Consider the following 18,522-nt stretch of genomic DNA (forward strand, 5'->3'; position numbering starts at 1 on the left):
GTCACCCAAGGCAATTGTACTCTGACCAGGCCGCAGTTACATTTTAGACAAACAAGCAAGCTGTGACCGTCATTATTATCGCATTGTTTAGTGGGTGTTAGGGTCTTATATATTAGCAAAGAGTCGCTGCCTTGGCCACCCAGCCATGTGCTCCACCTAGGGAGGCTGCTCCGAATGCAGCTGGCTGAAGACTCTGATCCCAGATAGAGCAGGGGCAGTGGCCAGCAAAGGCGGTGGCAGCTAGCTCTTTGAAGAAGCCTGTATCCCCACCATAAGTGGATTATGGAAGTGATGAGGGGAGGCAAGAGTAGTTCTAATTTCGCGAGTTCCTGACCGCACAATGAAGAGACCGCATGCTCAACTGCCACCCCTCTCTCCTGGTGCAATCTTTTGGGATGACGATTTTCACAGGCCCCAGTACATGTGTTGCATTATGACCTGTTGGTTATGAATTCTGGTATTTTTCACGACAATTTCGATGTGTTATTAGAACAGAGGAGCATTTTCCACCAGTTATTGTAGTGTGTATTGACTTTGATTACCTGAGCTGCAGTGTGATCATCAAGCAATGCAGGGATAGGCGACTGTAGTGAACACTGATGTCGAACAGAGATAGATACTGTCCTCAGCTGTATGCTTACAGGTAATACACTTACTAAACTCCTGTCTGTTCAACACCAGCATATCAACAGTTGACTACATTTCCCACCAAAAAATAACGATAGTATCTTCCACTCTTGCCTCTTTCCTGCCCGTTTGTATGTGGAAAGTAGTACATGTGCCAATGGTTTTCAGTGGTATTGTGAAATTTTTTCCAGCAGGATAGCACCAGTCATATGGCATCACCAATTTTTGAGCTGTATTGCGATTTTAGACACTCCTTGTGTAGCACTATGCACATAGTTGTGTTATTAGGACCGACCTTTATGATTAATTAAGTAATTGGTACCGATCTTTACTTCCGTTTCCAGGAAAAATAAATGAATTACACTAACCTATTCTTCCTCTCCTGCATCTGGACAGTTTCCTATTGTTTGGGGGGTGCACTTGGGCTTTCTGCCCAGAAGGACCATGATTTGAGTCTCGGAAAGGGCACTGCCATTTTCAGTTTCCCGCCATTCATGTATGGAGGAAGGGAGTGCATGGGACGTCAGCACAGCCCTGGAAGAAAGAAATTCTGACCAAAACTGGAAATTCCCACCAATAGGGTAGGTAGGGAAGGGTGAGGGGCAGGGGTGGGGAGGGGGGCGGGGATCCACATGCAAGCTGAGGAATAAACATCATGTCATGTGGGAGAAGGGGTGGGGGGTAATTAATCGATTTATTTAATTAATCTGTGTGTCAATTTGATATCAAAATTGCTCTAGCGCCGCTCTTACCCTACTACTAATGTGTAGTCGTAGTTCAATAATAAATACTAGTTTTCATTGTAGTTACTCACCATTTCCTTGGAATTCACTGAAAAGATTGCACCTGTTTTCCGTGGATCAGACCTTTGAAGTCAGGAACCACAGAAGTTAAATAAAGTCTAAAATCACTTTCAGCACGAAGCCTGCCTCTGTACTTCTGTTTCAAGTAGGCATATGAAGAAAACGACTCTTCACACAAATATGTGGATGAAAAGGGTATTACAGCTGTTACGTCTTTATTCGATAACACTGGGAATTCCGTTAAACTTAACCAAAAACCAATTAATGATACCTTTATAAATTTTCTGTAACTGAAAATCAGTGGAAATTTCGAGAAGCCGCTCTTTTACATTTACTCTTAATGTGGATTCTAAAGCTGTTGACTCTTCAAAGAGACTGGGAATCCAATTGTTATTGTTGGACATAACCTTCTCTCAAAGCTATTCCAAATCCCTTCAAATGTTCTTTAACCATGTTCGTGATATTTTGGTCCAAAGAAAGATGACTTTCCACCAGGAAGTCATGAAGGGTATCAAAGCACATGCTCTGATTCCGATTGAAACACGCTTCCCGAAAATTAAAATTTTAAATAATTTTTTAATGAATGATTCGATACGTCTTTCTCAATATAAACGTTTATATCTGACATCTGGAGAGATAGGTTTAAACTGTTAACTTTTGAGAAAATTTCTGCCAAATAAGCTTAAGTCTGAAGCCAGGTTTCATCTTCTATGCATTTTCTGAAAGGCAAGATTGGTGAAAAAACGTAAAATACGTGTTTAAAATATAGGGGAGAAAAGCAAATTGGATCTAAGAGACCTATCATACCAAAGGCGACACGAAAACAGATGCAATGCAAGGTTAAGCTCATGCAGTATGCAAGTAGTTCTACCTCAAATAGACACCTAAGTTTAGTGTGAGACCATAAACACTTATAAACGTTTCCCATTTCCTCACAAAGCACTGCAAGGATGCGGGAATTTGTAGGGCGAGCCGTAATGAAATTAATTATTTTCACTGCATCATACGTAACAGATTTCAATCCATCTGGCATGACTAGAGGAACAATGTGTCCAAGAAGCGTTCGGCGCTGCGGATTTCACTTTGCCAACAAACAAAGCGTAACGCCCTGTCACTGGTTTCGCACCATCTGAACCCAGGCCTACACAGCGAGTTCGGTCTACTGAATTTTAACGAAAGTATTCGTAGGTTACCTTAATTGCTGTATATCTCCTCCGCAGTTCTCTCTTTTAAGGGACTGCAGAATAGTGGCTCCTCTTTACAGAGTCCCCAGTAATGTAACGGACGAAAAGTAACAAAATGACTAAACCGGCAGCATCGATCTATTCGTCAAGCTGAATCGAAAAAGTAGGACTGGCAAGGAACTCTTTCGTAAGTTTCGTTTCCGACATAATTTGACATGTCTTTAATCTGCCGATTGATCGTATTGTCGGACAATGGTACCATATCGATTTTTTTGTGAAACATTATCCAAGCATGCACTGCACTTGATCATTTATACATGACCGCACTAAATCTTCAGCTATTGAAGGAGGTCTTGCAGTTTTAGCAGTTTTGTACCTATCACGACCTTCAAGAGCATTCTCATTGTCACTGTTTGTAGCGGATACAAAAGTAGTTAAATCGTTTTTCCACTCGTTAACTTTTCGTGTAAAAAAATCAGATTTGTTTACGTGGGTGGGGTGTTTCGTTTCTAAATGGCATTTAAGTGGAGGTTTCAGACTAGTGTTAGCAAGAATGTCGCCACAGGCAACACACTGTGGTCTTCGACAGTCGTCACCTATATATGAAAATCCAAATCTAATGTCATTGTCATCGTACTTTCTTTTGTTACACGCGGTTCACTTTTGTCGGATTGACACACATCACTAGAAGCTGAACGACCTGTTGACACAATACTACCTTCTGATTTTCTTTAACCCTGTTTCTCTTTTAAATTTTCACTTTTAAACGAGTTACCTACTTTAATGTGGCCGGAGACGATTCTGATTCACAACTGACAACTTACTGCATTTGCCACAAAGGAAGAAGTACGTTAACAGTTGGAAATCAAAGGCATGACCTTTAAGAAACCTTCCCTTAGTGGGGTCGTGGTTCTGTAGGTAATATTGTTAGAACACAAAGAAGCTGGCAGACTAAATTTCCACTGTAACAAAATCAAATGCATAATCGTAAATTAGGCATTCGCCGTAAAAATTAATTTATTGTGGAAATAATGTGATAAATTTTCGGGGCATTATATGATTAATTTAATGTTAAAATAATAATAATAATATCATTAAAAATAATAATTATTATTATTATCCACTGGGAGTTCGCAAACCATAGGTCAGGAAACGATGTTCTTAATTATGTACAAACACACCTATAATCCCAATAACTGGAGAAAAACTAACAAATATTTTGTATGGAATATTCCTCGCCAAGATAAGCAGGAAGGAGGTAATCTGATAGGGATTATGTTGGGACCCATAAATATGAGATGGTGGGTCGTTAAGCGATGCGAATATTACAAAAGTCTACTTTCAAAGTGTACTTCTTTATACTGCTTTTCTCCTTTAATTAACAACCATGCTCAGGATCAGTGGTTCAGTTAATGGCCAGTAAAAAAGATCGATGGAGGAATATCTTACACTTAGAGCACAATATTTCACCCTGCGGATGTCTTGGTATTATGAGATGAATTGGAGCAAACGCCGTACTCCATCCAGAGAATATGCCTACAACACGCCTGTTAACCGAACCTCCTCCATAAAGTGTAAGTTAAGGACAATCTGTTTTGCCCCAAAACTATTTTCCAAATACTTGACTTCACCCATCTTACTATGGCACGTGAAACGTTTAGGAAGCATTAGGGAGAAATATATAAGAATCTTAGAAAAATACAAGTGAGAATTCTCATTTCAGTATCTTTTGTTACATGTCAACAGTAACACTATTCACACACTTTCAGCTTTTAATAGCAAAAATGGAACATTCAACTCAAATATACATTCCTGGAAATTGAAATAAGAACACCGTGAATTCATTGTCCCAGGAAGGGGAAACTTTATTGACACATTCCTGGGGTCAGATACAACACATGATCACACTGACAGAACCACAGGCACATAGACACAGGCAACAGAGCATGCACAATGTCGGCACTTGTACAGTGTATATCCACCTTTCGCAGCAATGTAGGCTGCTATTCTCCCATGGAGACGATCGTAGAGATGCTGGATGTAGTCCTGTGGAACGGCTTGCCATGCCATTTCCACCTGGCGCCTCAGTTGGACCAGCGTTCGTGCTGGACGTGCAGACCGCGTGAGACGACGCTTCATCCAGTCCCAAACATGCTCAATGGGGGACAGATCCGGAGATCTTGCTGGCCAGGGTAGTTGACTTACACCTTCTAGAGCACGTTGGGTGGCACGGGATACATGCGGACGTGCATTGTCCTGTTGGAACAGCAAGTTCCCTTGCCGGTCTAGGAATGGTAGAACGATGGGTTCGATGACGGTTTGGATGTACCGTGCACTATTCAGTGTCCCCTCGACGATCACCAGTGGTGTACGGCCAGTGTAGGAGATCGCTCCCCACACCATGATGCCGGGTGTTGGCCCTGTGTGCCTCGGTCGTATGCAGTCCTGAATGTGGCGCTCACCTGCACGGCGCCAAACACGCATACGACCATCATTGGCACCAAGGCAGAAGCGACTCGCATCGCTGAAGACGACACGTCTCCATTCGTCCCTCCATTCACGCCCGTCGCGACACCACTGGAGGCGGGTTGCACGATGTTGGGGCGTGAGCGCAAGACGGCCTAACGGTGTGCGGGACCGTAGGCCAGCTTCATGGAGACGGTTGCGAATGGTCCTCGCCGATACCCCAGGAGCAACAGTGTCCCTAATTTGCTGGGAAGTGGCGGTGCGGTCCCCTACGGCACTGCGTAGGATCCTACGGTCTTGGCGTGCATCCGTGCGTCGCTGCGGTCCGGTCCCAGGTCGACGGGCACGTGCACCTTCCGCCGACCACTGGCGACAACATCGATGTACTGTGGAGACCTCACGCCCCACGTGTTGAGCAATTCGGCGGTACGTCCACCCGGCCTCCCGCATGCCCACTATACGCCCTCGCTCAAAGTCCGTCAACTGCACATACGGTTCACGTCCACGCTGTCGCGGCATGCTACCAGTGTTAAAGACTGCGATGGAGCTCCGTATGCCACGGCAAACTGGCTGACATTGACGGCGGCGGTGCACAAATGCTGCGCAGCTAGCGCCATTCGACGGCCAACACCGCGGTTCCTGGTGTGTCCGCTGTGCCGTGCGTGTGATCATTGCTTGTACAGCCCTCTCGCAGTGTCCGGAGCAAGTATGGTGGGTCTGACACACCGGTGTCAATGTGTTCTTTTTTCCATTTCCAGGAGTGTAGTATAAATGGATATTGGAGAAATCCTATAAACAGATAACGTGGAATTAGGGACATTCAAAAGTATACCAACATTTAAAGACATAAAAACAAGAGTGTAAAATTTTATATTAGTCATATTAAAAAGATGAAACCAACTAGTTTACACAGACAAATGTAATTTTTAACTAATTATAACACACAATAATTGTTCCCTTATCTCTGCAAGATTTGGTGTAATACGCTATGTTTCATCTTTTGTAGCGGGATAATACAAATGCTCCGTTAGTATCATTATGTGACATAATTGTATGTGATGAAAATGGCCTTGCCTGAAACCAATAAAAATAATTTAAAATTCAAGCAGATTAAATTGACATGTTGTAGTGTTCTATAAGAGTCACAGTAAAGCTACGATTGAGACAGTGAAATAAATAGCATCAGTAAAAGAAAACCTGAAAGAGACTGGGACAGACTAACGGAAAACGAAAGATTGAAATATCTTTATCAATAAAATTAATGACTGTGCACCCGGCCAGACAGAAAAATCCAAGAGCGGAACCACTAGGTCAAAGTGTAGGCTCAAATGGTTAAAATGGCTCTGAGCACTATGGTAATTAACATCTGAGGTATCAGTCCCCTAGAACTTAGAGCTACTTAAACCTAACTAACTTAAGGACATCACACGGTGGTGATCACACGCACCCATACCCGAGGCAGGATTCGAATCTGCGACCGTAGCAGGCGGACGGTTCCGGACTGAAGCGCCTAGAGGGCGGCCGGTGTGGCCGTGTGGTTCTAGGCGCTTCAGTCTGGAAGCGCGTGACCGCTACGGTCCCAGGTTCGAATCCTGCCTCGGGCATGGATGTGTGTGATGTCCTTAGGTTAGTTAGGTTTAAGTAGTTCTAAGTTCTAGGGGAATGATGACCACAGATGTTAAGTCCCATAGTGCTCAGAGCCATTTGAACCATTTTTTGAAGCGCCTAGAACCGCTCGGCCACAGCGGCTGGCACAGTGTAGGAAAAGAAACAGTTTTGAGAGAGTAAAAGTAATGTTGGCACAAATAAAAGAGGTTTCTGAAAAGAGAAGAGAATTCTGAAATGGCTTTGTTGAGCATCGCATGATCGTATAGGACCCAAGCATCACTAACGATAAAAGTGTATCGCGCAATGCATGAAAAAAAGTCTAATGTAAATGCAACCAGCTTCATTTTAGAAACAAAAGGAAGAAAGACGAGGCCATGAAAAGCGGACATAGTATTCAAGGGAATGGACCATGCGTAAAGGTAAACTAACAGTTAAAAATACGTACTGGATGAAAGACAGCTGTCACTGGCCTGTGTACATGATCCGGGCAATAGCAAACGATGGGTGTTCCCAACAGCTGTTTGCTATCTCTGAGCTGTCTCACAGTCTGAGCCGTCGACGAGTAAGAGAACGCTCGAGGTCACTCTGCGACCAGGCTATCAGAATCCCTGCCCTTCCACCATAGCAGCACCAATGGCTTATTGACCCAGATCGAAATAGCCTGGTCGATAGCACCTCGCAACTGAATGTCATGGCATAAAGAAGTTTCTATTGCACCTTGTGGCGTCATGTCAAACCTACCGGTCTTTTCTGTATTTTTTCCTGGAGAAGTTTTGCTGCGCTAGTCTATTACTATTACCGTTTGCTTATATCACAATTAGTAATCCGTGGCATAGACTTTATATTCTTTCTGGTGGTTACTTCATGTGTTGCAATCTCTCAGTTTTTTCTAGTTTTATTCTATCAAAAAGTGGAAATCCTACGAAATTATTTGTGTCATTAGTAATGCTACAGTACGTTCACGGTAAAACTAGCGCAGCGCCAATAATACGCATATTCAGTCAGAGAAAAACATAGTACTATATAAAATGAGAATTGTTTCGAAGAAATAGATTAATTTCGCAATTGAATGATGCTGGAAACGTCGCCTTATATCGTTATGATCTTTTGTGTACGTGAAATTATGTTCAGACTCCATTTACACAGAACTGTAACATCGAATGTTTCAGAACTACGGCGTATGTTTTCCTTCAGTTAGCCTATCGTTTTAGGGTTACTTGCTAGATTTTCTCTTTAAATACGCACGCAGTTAAAATTCACAAGCAGACGAGTTCGGTGAACAAGGCATCACGAACCTTTTTGCACGTTCTTCTGTAAAGGCTTCACGACTACGAAGTAGCTGTTGAGAATACATGTGGCACGTAGTTCCTTCTTTCTGGTAAGAGAACTGTACTGCCTTTCATTTATCTTTAATTGAGAATAGAAGTTCTAGAAATTTTGTAAACAAACTTCCGTATTGACAGTGGCTTGAATGAATATGCGGCCGATAATTCGACTTTCGGTAAGAGCGCACCAATCTACAGCTTAGTATGCTGAAGGTGAATTTAGTGCGTAATGTGAGGATTGCCTGCGGTCTAATAGCGATTACTCTGGGTATTCACGTGGCTAGAAAGGTGAAACCAAGCTTCATCACTCATAATGGTCAAGTTCATGATCCACAATCTTTTTAATTAAAACTGAAGTGCTTAACCCTCTTTTCTTTATCAGTTAGATCCAAGAAATGCGGTTCCAGACGTAATCACTTCAGAACAGAATGACATGATGTACGAGGTGTGGCTAGAAAAAAACCGGACTAGTACTGGTGAAACAATAAAACGAATGCAATAAGGCTGAAAGTCGCGTGGCCTGTCACGTGACTCTCGCTCCGCCTACTGCTCGAGTTTCATCTGCCTCCTGCACTCAGTCTGCCCGTGGCGTCTGTTTTAAGTAGTTGACGTTTTGTCTGTGCTTCGGAAAAGAACAGCGTGCTAACATCAAATTTTGTTTCAAACTAGGAAAATCTGCAAGTGAAACGTTTGTAATGTTACAACAAGTGTACGGCGATGATTGTTTATCGCGAACACAAGTGTTTGAGTGGTTTAAACGATTTAAAGATGGCCGCGAAGACACCAGTGATGACACTCGCACTGGCAGACCATTGTCAGCAAAAACTGATGCAAACATTGAAAAAATCGGTAAACTTGTTCGACAAGATCGCCGTTTAACAATCAGAGCAGTGTCTGAGTTAACAGGAGTTGACAAGGAAAGTGTTAGGCAGATTCTTCATGAAAGTTTCAACATGAACAAAGTGTGTTCAAAAATGGTTCCAAAGTGTCTCACAATTGAACAGAAGGAACGCCGAAGAATGATTTGTTCTGACATCCTGGAAAACATTGAAAGTGATCCCACCTTCTTACAAAATGTTATTACTTGCGATGAATCGTGGTTTTTTACTTACGATCCCGAAACTAAACGCCAATCGATGCATTGGAAAACTCCTGGTTCTCCACGACAAAAAAAAGCACGAATGTCAAAATCGAAATTCAAGGCAATGATGATTGTTTTTTTTTTTTTTTGACATCAAAGGGATTGTGCACATTTATTGGGTACCAGAGGGACAAACAGTGAATCAGCATTACTACATTAGCGTCCTGGCTACCCTACGTGAGCGAGTACGGAGAAAACGGAACGATTTGTGGAGAAAAAAGTCATGGATCCTTCACCAAGACAATGCCCCAGCTCACAGTGCGTTGTCAGTGAAGACGTTTTTGGCAAAACACAACATTCCCATCTTAGATCATCCACCCTACTCACCTGATTTGGCCCCCTGTGACTTTTTTCTTTTCCCTAAAGTCAAGTCAGCTTTGAAAGGAACTAGATTTGAGACTGTTGAAGCAGTAAAAAAAAAGCGACGGAAGTAATGTATGGACTTACCGAAAATGATCTGCAGCATTGCTATGAACAGTGGAAAATTCGTATGGAGCGGTGTAGAGACCGAGGAGGAGAGTACATTGAAGGAGATAACATGAAATTGTAAATAAATGTTTTTTCCAGCATCAGTCCGGTTTTTTTCTAGCCGCACCTCGTATATTTGACACTTACCCTTTTGTGAAAGTTAACTGACTGTTTTATTCGGATTAGCAGAAATTTTCTACATACTGTTTGCAACCGCCTACGGCCTTGCCGCGGTGGTAACACCGGTTCCCGTCAGATCCCCGAAATTAAGCGCTGTCGGGCTGGGCTAGCACTCGGATGGGTGACCATCCGGTCTGCCGAGCGCTGTAGGCAAGCGGGGTGCACTCAGCCCTTGTGAGGCAAACTGAGGAGCTACTTGATTGAGAAGTAGCGGCTCCGGTCTCGGAAACTGACATACGGCCGGGAGAGCGGTGTGCTGACCACAAGCCTCCCCCCCCCCTCCCACCTCCCCATATCCGCATCCAGTGACGCCTGTGGGCTGAGGATGACACGGCGGCCGGTCGGTGCCTTTGGGCCTTCATGACCTGTTCGGGAGGAGAGAGAGGAGTTTGCAACTGCTTCCATAGTTCGAACTGTAGGCGTACGGTTACGCTTACAATGAGAGACATCGCCACTGGACCATTATTTCGTTGTCAATTTCTGAACACTTCCTTTTGCAGGACACTGGAGTTTGGTAATTGTTCATGCAAAGTTTTACGGCTCTTCTTAAATTAATTTGTACGGTTGCTAGATTCAGCTACATACACAATTTTACTTGCACAATACAGCGTATGTTACATGATTGGATCAGAGATTTATGAAAAGACACTTATAACGCTTGTAAGCAACAACTGAAGCTGTGATGAATAGAAACGCCGGTCAGGTGATAATCCGCCCGGATCACCGAATGGAGGCGCGCCGGCCTCCGATAGAATCCGTCCAACCGATTATCTACGGGGGCCGGTGTTCCGCTCACCCTCCATGTTGGTTTTAGACGGTTTCCTATATCCGACTGGGCTGGTACCCACATCTCGCGTCAGTTACACGATTCGCAAACATTTAGAAAACGTTCTCACGCTTGAACATGGGGATCACACGAGACGCAGACAGATGGGGTACACAAATTCTGTCTCGGAATGGAAAGGGGGCGTGATGAAGGGCGTCCAGCCAACCACAACTACTGACAATGCCAAGAACGCATGCCAACTCCGTGGCGTCACGGGTTAGGGCCTGGAGGAAGAATGAGAAAGAAGAAGGGAAGGTAGGGCGAAAAGGAAATAGTAAAATCACAATGTGTAGTTACGGATCTGGGCAGCTTTTATCTCGGAGATACTACAGTCACACACCGTCCGGGAGAAACTCCGAATCACTATGAATTTTTTAATTACTCTTCAAATATTGTTTTTAACGTCCGCTGTAGAAGGATGAAGCCTGCACCTTCAATTTTTTTCCTTATCTCTGAGATGTAAATATTTGTAAAATAGTTAGGTTGCAAATCATTTGTAGTTATTGTGACTACTGCACTAGCAACAAAAACAATTTAGGTTTCCGTATTCAACGTTGCAAGATACTGTATGTCTAAAGAAAGAAAATTCTTAATCCTGTATATCCAAAATATCGTAAGGGTTTTTATTTTATATTCTTTAACAGCAAAAAGGAAGGCCGCGGTGGCCGAGCGGTTCTAGGCGCTTCAGTCCGGAAGCGCGCGACCGCTACGGTCGCAGGTTCGAATCCTGCCTCGGGCATGGATGTGTGTGATGTCCTTAGGTTAGTTAGGTTTAAGTAGTTCTAAGTTCTAGGGGACTGATGACCTCATATGTTAAGTCCCATAGTACTCAGAGCCATTTAGCAGCACGAAACTGTGAGAAATTAATATTATTTGCCGAGCAGGATCTTAAAACGGATCCCTATCTTTCGCGGTAGATGCACCACCAGTTGTACACAGCCTTGCAAAAAAAGTGAAGCACTCAGAACATATGGTCGGATGCCAATGTGACCATCGGCGGATACGTAAACTGCAATTATTTGCGACAAGTAGAGCGGCCAACAGAGTGCATTAGTGGTTTTCGTGACTGATGTTGTTAGCCAGCATGACAGTGGCGTGAATGGCGACGGATGTTGAGTGACGACTGTGAAGGACACGGACATGCCGCAAACTGAGACAGTGTTATCAGCACCTGAAAGGGTTTGAAAGGGGCTTCATTGTGGACCTCCATTTAGCTAGCTGGTCGAACATCATACTCATCGACAAGGTTGCGGTAGACCACGTCTGACCACCACGAGCGAGGATCGCAGTATTGTGCACCAAGCACATCGAACCCCTTCATATCTGCACCTGCTATCCGAGAACAAGTAATGGGCTCCTTACAACATCGTGTGTCATCCCGCACCATCGGTCGGAGTCTAGCAGCAGCCGAACAAAGGAATTACCGTCCCATGCGCAGGCAGCCATTAATATTGCAACACAATCGACTGTGTCTAGAGTGGTGTCGTGATTGGGAAGCGTGTTCAACTGATGAACGGTGTCGACTTTTGTACAGAGATCAGCGATGAATCACGGTTCTGCGTTGCTCCACAAGACCAACGTCGGCGAGTATGTCGGCGAGCGGAGGAGAGAGGTCCCGTCCTTCCAGTGTTTCGCAGTTTCACTGTGTTACTCCTGGAGTCATGGGGTGGGGGCTCTCTGGTGCGACTTGAGGTCATGGCTGGTAGTGACCTAGGGAGCTCTGACGCCAGAATGTTACGTCTCAGATATTCTGCGTCATCATGTGTTACCTCTCATTCGACAGTGTCGTCGTGCCTTTCTTCAACAGGACAATGCTCGTCCACACAAATGACGTGTGTCTGTGAACTGTTGCACGATATTGCGGTATCCTACGGCCAGCAAGATACTCATTGCTGTCCCCGCTAGAACATACAGGGTGACAATTATTGAACTAAACCAGTCATTCGTTACAGAGCAATTGTTGTCCCGATTCACCCGAGTTTATCCTATATAGAGAGAGCTCTTCAAAGGAAATCAACTTGAAGACAATATTATAGAAAAGAGAAGAGGAAGTAGATGAGGATGAGATGGGAGATATGATACTTCGAGAAGAATTTGACAGATCAATGGAGTAGACGATATTTACTCATAATTTTTAAGATTCTCGAGAGAGCCAGCAGTGACTAAATTACACTGACGGAGAAAAATAGCAACACCAAAAAGGAGTTGCGCGACATAAACGAAAGTTGGTAAGCTTGTTTCTACATCTGAAAGTGATGTCTACTCAAATTTCACGCTAGTCGCCTAAGAGTGGTGCTAGTAGCGCTGCTTTAAGATGCAATTCAGGCTCGCTTTAAATACACGCTGTAATGGTCGAGAGCGCCCCCCCGACCCCGTTTGCCGCCGTGTCGCCTCTATAGTGCTGTTTAAAGTGAATGTTCAGAGTTGCGCGTCCCCTGCCAGCGTTGCGAACAGCCACCATAGTGTCGCTAGTTGTGTTTTTTATCTCGCGCAAACAGAAACCAGACTGTCGACGCGTATGTTTTAATTCTGCCTGTCTACTTACTGTGTGTCTTCATCCGCATCGTCAACGCCGTGTTTTTATATTTTAAATTCCACAATTTTCCGCAATTTTACAGTTTTTTTACTATTTCACCGTTTTATCACCTGTTTTTATTGTTTGTTTATATTCTCATTGTGTTTTTTAACTTTTCTGCAGGCTGTAGAGCGCCCTATTACGTTGCTGCTAGCGCGCCCCAGGGTGGGAAAATCCAAATGCAGTAAAGAAAAAAAAGTTGAGAGCGTTAGTGACCTTTGGACTTGGTTAGTTGATGTTAGTTAAGAATGCATTTAAGGCGACAAAGACGCCATTATCAGCACCTTTGACGATGACACTGCTGTTCTGTCAGAGACAAATGGTACAAATGGCTCTGAGCACTATGGGACTTAACATCTGAAGTCATCAGTCCCCTAGAACTTAGAACTATATAAACCTAACTAACCTAAGGACATCTCACACTACCATGCCCGAGGCAAGATTCGAACCTCCTACTGCAGCGGTCGCGCGATTTCAGACTGAAGCGACTATAACCGCTCGGCCACATCGGCCGGCTGTCAGAGACAGCAAAAGACTTGGAAATGCAGTTGAACGGAGTGGACAGTGTTTTGAAAAGACGTCATTAGATGAGGACAAATAAAAGAAAAGCGAAGGTAATGGAATGCAGTCGAATTAAATCAAGTGATGCTGAGGGAATCATATTAGGAAACGAGACACGAAAAGTAATTGATGAAATCTGCTATTTGGGCAGTAAAAGAACTGTTCATGTCCGAAGTAGAGAGAATACAAAATGTAGAATGGGAAAGCCAACAAAGCATTTCTTAAAAAGAAGAATTTCTTGACATTTAAGTGTTAGAAACTCTTTTCTGGAGGTTTTTTCCTGGGGTGTAGCCTTGTACTGAAGTTATTGCCTAATTAATGTGGAGGTACTAAGTCGAATTAGGGAGCAAAGTAATTTATGGCACAATTTTACCAAAAGAAGGGATCAGTTGATAGGACACAGTCTCAGGCATCAAGGAATTGCTAGTTTGGAATTGGTGGGGAGGGTTCAAGTGGTAGAGGGAGACCAAGGGACGAATGCAGTAAGCATATGCAAATTCGTATAGGTTGAGTAGTTATGAAGAAATGAAAAGGCTTGCGCGGGATAGACCAGCGTGGGCTAGCTGCACCAAACCGACCGCTACGGTCGCATGTTCGAATCCTGCCTCGGACATGGATGTGTGTGATGTCCTTAGTTTAGTTAGGTTTACGTAGTTCTAAGTTCTAGGGGACTGATGACCTAAGCAGTTAAATACCATAGTGCTCAGAGCCATTTGAACCATTTTGCACGAAACCAGTGTTCGGACTGAAGACCACAACAACAAAATAGGGGTTAGCACTGTTTCAGTGACAAAAATAATCCAAAATATCTTAACAGTTGGTAAGCGGTTATAATTTGTTAACGATCAAGGTAACATGCAGTACCGAAGTTACAGATCCTGCATCTTGGGGACTGTTCAGCTTTTGAGTTATTTGCAGATAGGTACAACTGCAGACATTGTGTCTTCGCTGCCAAAACAGTGAAAATACAATGAAACGGTTCTGCGACATCGGTTAGCTTTTATTTCTGCAAATAGTAAACCCTGCCTATGTCCTTGAAAACTATAAAATTAAAAGAAATTGTGGATCTAATGAAAAAATAAAACAAAAAACTGAATCCAGTACATTAGACGATGTGGAGCACTTAAGAGCATCCTATCGGGCCTCATACTTTATTGCGAAGTCTAAGATAAGTCTGATAACACAAGTCTGATAACACAAGGTCTTCGCCTATAGCTTATGTTTATACGCCACAGGCGAAGATCTTGTGTTATCAGTGACAGTAGAATCGAATTAAATTATTCTGGGATAAAAACTCGCGAATGAATCTCAGGAAAAGTCACTGACAAATGGAGTAAGCTGAATGTTACTAAAATGAGCAATGACTAATGCGAGCAGTTTATTGCAAGAATAACAAGAACTGCGAATCTGCATTTCGGCTGCATGGATCGAATAATGCTACAAACTTCGTGCAGCTGTTGGCATATAGTTACTACTACGATGAGAGTGTGCACGAAGAGGTATTGTCTAGTTGACCTTTAGCTGGGCATGTTGCGGCTGAGACGATGCCTGAAATGGAACAAATAGGACGGAGAAGCTGCTGACTTTTAATCTGCATCTGCGTCAGTACTTTGCAAACCACTGTGAATTGCAGAGCAGAGGGTATTTCCGTTGCACCACGCGTACTCAGTGCATAATTCATCGGGAAACTTCAGTGGTTAAGGAAATTTCTGCAGACCCTGTAGTAAAAAATGCAGTTAAACGTGACGAGCTATAAAACACCTCTTAGAATTAAAAAACGAAGTAATACTGTATTTTTGTCTCAAAATAATTCTGAAAAGGCCGTATTCTTCCACAGTGGAACTGTTGTTCAAATTATGTCTGTTTCCTTTGCGAAACTCAACGAGCTAAAAACGTCTCTCCTTGGGTGGAATATGAATATTTTCAGGCTGTTATGAAATGCGAGTAATTAAAAATTTGGGTGCCTAAGGTGGAAAACAACTCCCTGAAAGACGTTTTTATTTACAGATAATTTGTTGTTGTTGTGGTCTTCAGTCCTGAGACTGGTTTGATGCAGCTATCCATGCTACTATATCCTGTGCAAGCTTCTTCATCTCCCAGTACCTACTGCAGCCTACATCCTTCTGAATCTGCTTAATGTATTCATCTCTTGGTCTCCCTCTACGATTTTTACCCTCCACGCTGCCTTCCAATACTAAACTGGTGCTCCCTTTATGCCTCAGAATATGCCCTACCAACCGATCCCTTCTTCTAGTCAAGTTGTGCCACAAATTTCTCTTCTCCCCAATTCTATTCAGCACCTCCTCATTAGTTATGTGATCTACCCATCTAATCTTCAGCATTCTTCTGTAGCACCACATTTCGAAAGCTTCTATTCTCTTCTTGTCTAAACTATTTATCGTCCACGTTTCACTTCCATACATGGCTACACTCCATACAAATACTTTCAGAAACGACTTCCTGACACTTAAATCAATACTCGATGTTAACAAATTTCTCTTCTTCAGAAACGCTTTCCTTGCCATTGCCAGTCTACATTTTATATCCTTTCTAATTCGACCATCATCAGTTATTTTACTCCCCAAATAGCAAAACTCCTTTACTACTTTAAGTGTCTCATTTCCTAATCTAATTCCCTCAGCATCACCCGACTTAATTCGACTACATTCCATTATCCCCGTTTTGCTTTTGTTGATGTTCATCTTGTACCCTCCTTTCAAGACACTGTCATTCCGTTCAGCTGCACTTCCAAGTCCCTTGCTGTCTCTGACAGAATTACGATGTCATCGGCGAACCTCAAAGTTTTTATTTCTTCTCCATGGATATTAATACCTACTCCGAACTTTTCTTTTGTTTCCTTTATTGCTTGCTCAATATAAAGATTGAACAACATCGGGGAGATGCTACAACCCTGTCTCACTTTCTTCCCAACCACTGCTTTCCTTTCATACCCCTCGACTCTTATAACTGTCATCTGGTTTCTGTACAAATTGTAAATAGCCTTTCGCTCCCTGTATTTTACCCCTGCCACCTTCAGAATTTGAAAGAGAGTATTCCAATCAACATTGTCAAAAGCTTTCTCTAAGTCTACAAATGCTAGAAACGTAGGTTTGCCTTTCCTTAATCTAGCTCTAAGATAAATCGTAGGGTCAGTATTGCCTCACGTGTTCCAATATTTCTATTGGATCCAAACTAATCTTCCCCGAGGTCGACTTCTATCAGTTTTTCCATTCGTCTGTAAAGAATTCGCGTTAGTATTTTGCAGCTGTGACTTATCAAACTGATAGTTCGGTAATTTTCACATCTGTCTACACCTGCTTTCTTTGGGATTGGAATTATTATATTCTTCTTGAAGTCTGAGGGTATTTCGCCTGTCTCATACATCTTGCTCACCAGATGGTAGAGTTTTGTCAGGACTGGCTCTCCCAAGGCTGTCAGTAGTTCTAATGGAATGTTGTCTACTCCTGGGGCCTTGTTTCGACTCAGGTCTTTCAGTGCTCTGTCAAACTCTTTACGCAGTATCATATCTCCCATTTCATCTTCATCTACATCCTATTGCATTTCCGTAATATTGTCCTCATGTACGTCGTCCTTGTATAGACCCTCTATATACTACTCCCATCTTTCTGCTTTCCCTTCTTTGCTTAGATCTGGGTTTTCATCAAAGCTCTTGATATTCATGCAAGTGGTTCTCCTTTCTCCAAATGTCTCTTTAATTTTCCTGTAAGCAGTATCTATCTTACCCCTAGTGAGATAAGCCTCTACATCCTTACATTTGTCCTCTAGCCATGCCTGCTTAGCCATTTTGCACTTCCTGTCGATCTCAGTTTTGAGTCGTTTGTATTCCTTTTTGCCTGCTTCACTTGTTGCATTTTTGTATTTTCTCCTTTCATCAATTAAATTCAGTATCTCTTCTGTTACTCAAGGATTTCTACTAGCCCTCGTCTTTTTACCAACTTGATCCTCTGCTGCCTTCACTATTTCATCCCTCAAAGCTAGCCATTCTTCTTCTACTGTATTTCTTTCCCACATTACTGTCAATAGTTCCCTTATGCTCTCCTTGAAACTCTGTACAACCTCTGGTTTAGTCAGTTTATCCAGGTCCCATCTCCTAAAATTCCCACCTTTTTGCAGTTTCTTCAGTTTTAATCTACAGTTCATAACCAATAGATTGTGGTCAGAGTCCACATCTGCCACTGGAAATGTCTTACAATTTAAAACCTGGTTCCTAAATCTCTGTCTTACCATTATATAATCTATCTGATACCTTTTAGTTCAAATGGTTCAAATGGCTCTGAGCACTATGGGACTCAACTTCTGCGGTCATTAGTCCCCTAGAACTTAGAACTAGTTAAACCTAACTAACCTAAGGACATCACACACATCCATGCCCTAGGCAGGATTCGAACCTGCGACCGTAGCGGTTTCGCGGTTCGAGACTGTAGCGCCCAGAACTGCACGGCCACTTCGGCCGGCGATACCTTTTAGTATCTCCAGGGCTCTTCCATGTATACAACCTCCTTTCATGAACCAAGTGTTAGCTATGATTAAGTTATGCTCTGCGCAAAATTCTACCAGGCGGCTTCCTATTTCATTTCTTAGCCCCAATCCATATTCACCTACTATGTTTCCTTCTCTCCCTTTTCCTACTGACGAATTCCAGTCACCCATGACTATTAAATTTTCGTCTCCCTTCATTACCTGAATAATTTCTTTTATCTCATCATACATTTCATCAAATTTTTCGTCATCTGCAGA

At 43.0% G+C, this 18,522-nt stretch overlaps 1 pseudogene; it reads left to right on the forward strand.

Annotated features, from left to right (window-relative positions):
- Nucleotides 1–9,837: 9,837 nt before the first annotated feature.
- On the forward strand, nucleotides 9,838–9,955 carry LOC126261352 (5S ribosomal RNA; annotated as a pseudogene).
- Nucleotides 9,956–18,522: the final 8,567 nt, after the last annotated feature.

The sequence above is a fragment of the Schistocerca nitens genome, chromosome 5 (genome assembly GCF_023898315.1).
Source record: "Schistocerca nitens isolate TAMUIC-IGC-003100 chromosome 5, iqSchNite1.1, whole genome shotgun sequence".
Lineage (NCBI taxonomy): Eukaryota > Metazoa > Arthropoda > Insecta > Orthoptera > Acrididae > Schistocerca > Schistocerca nitens.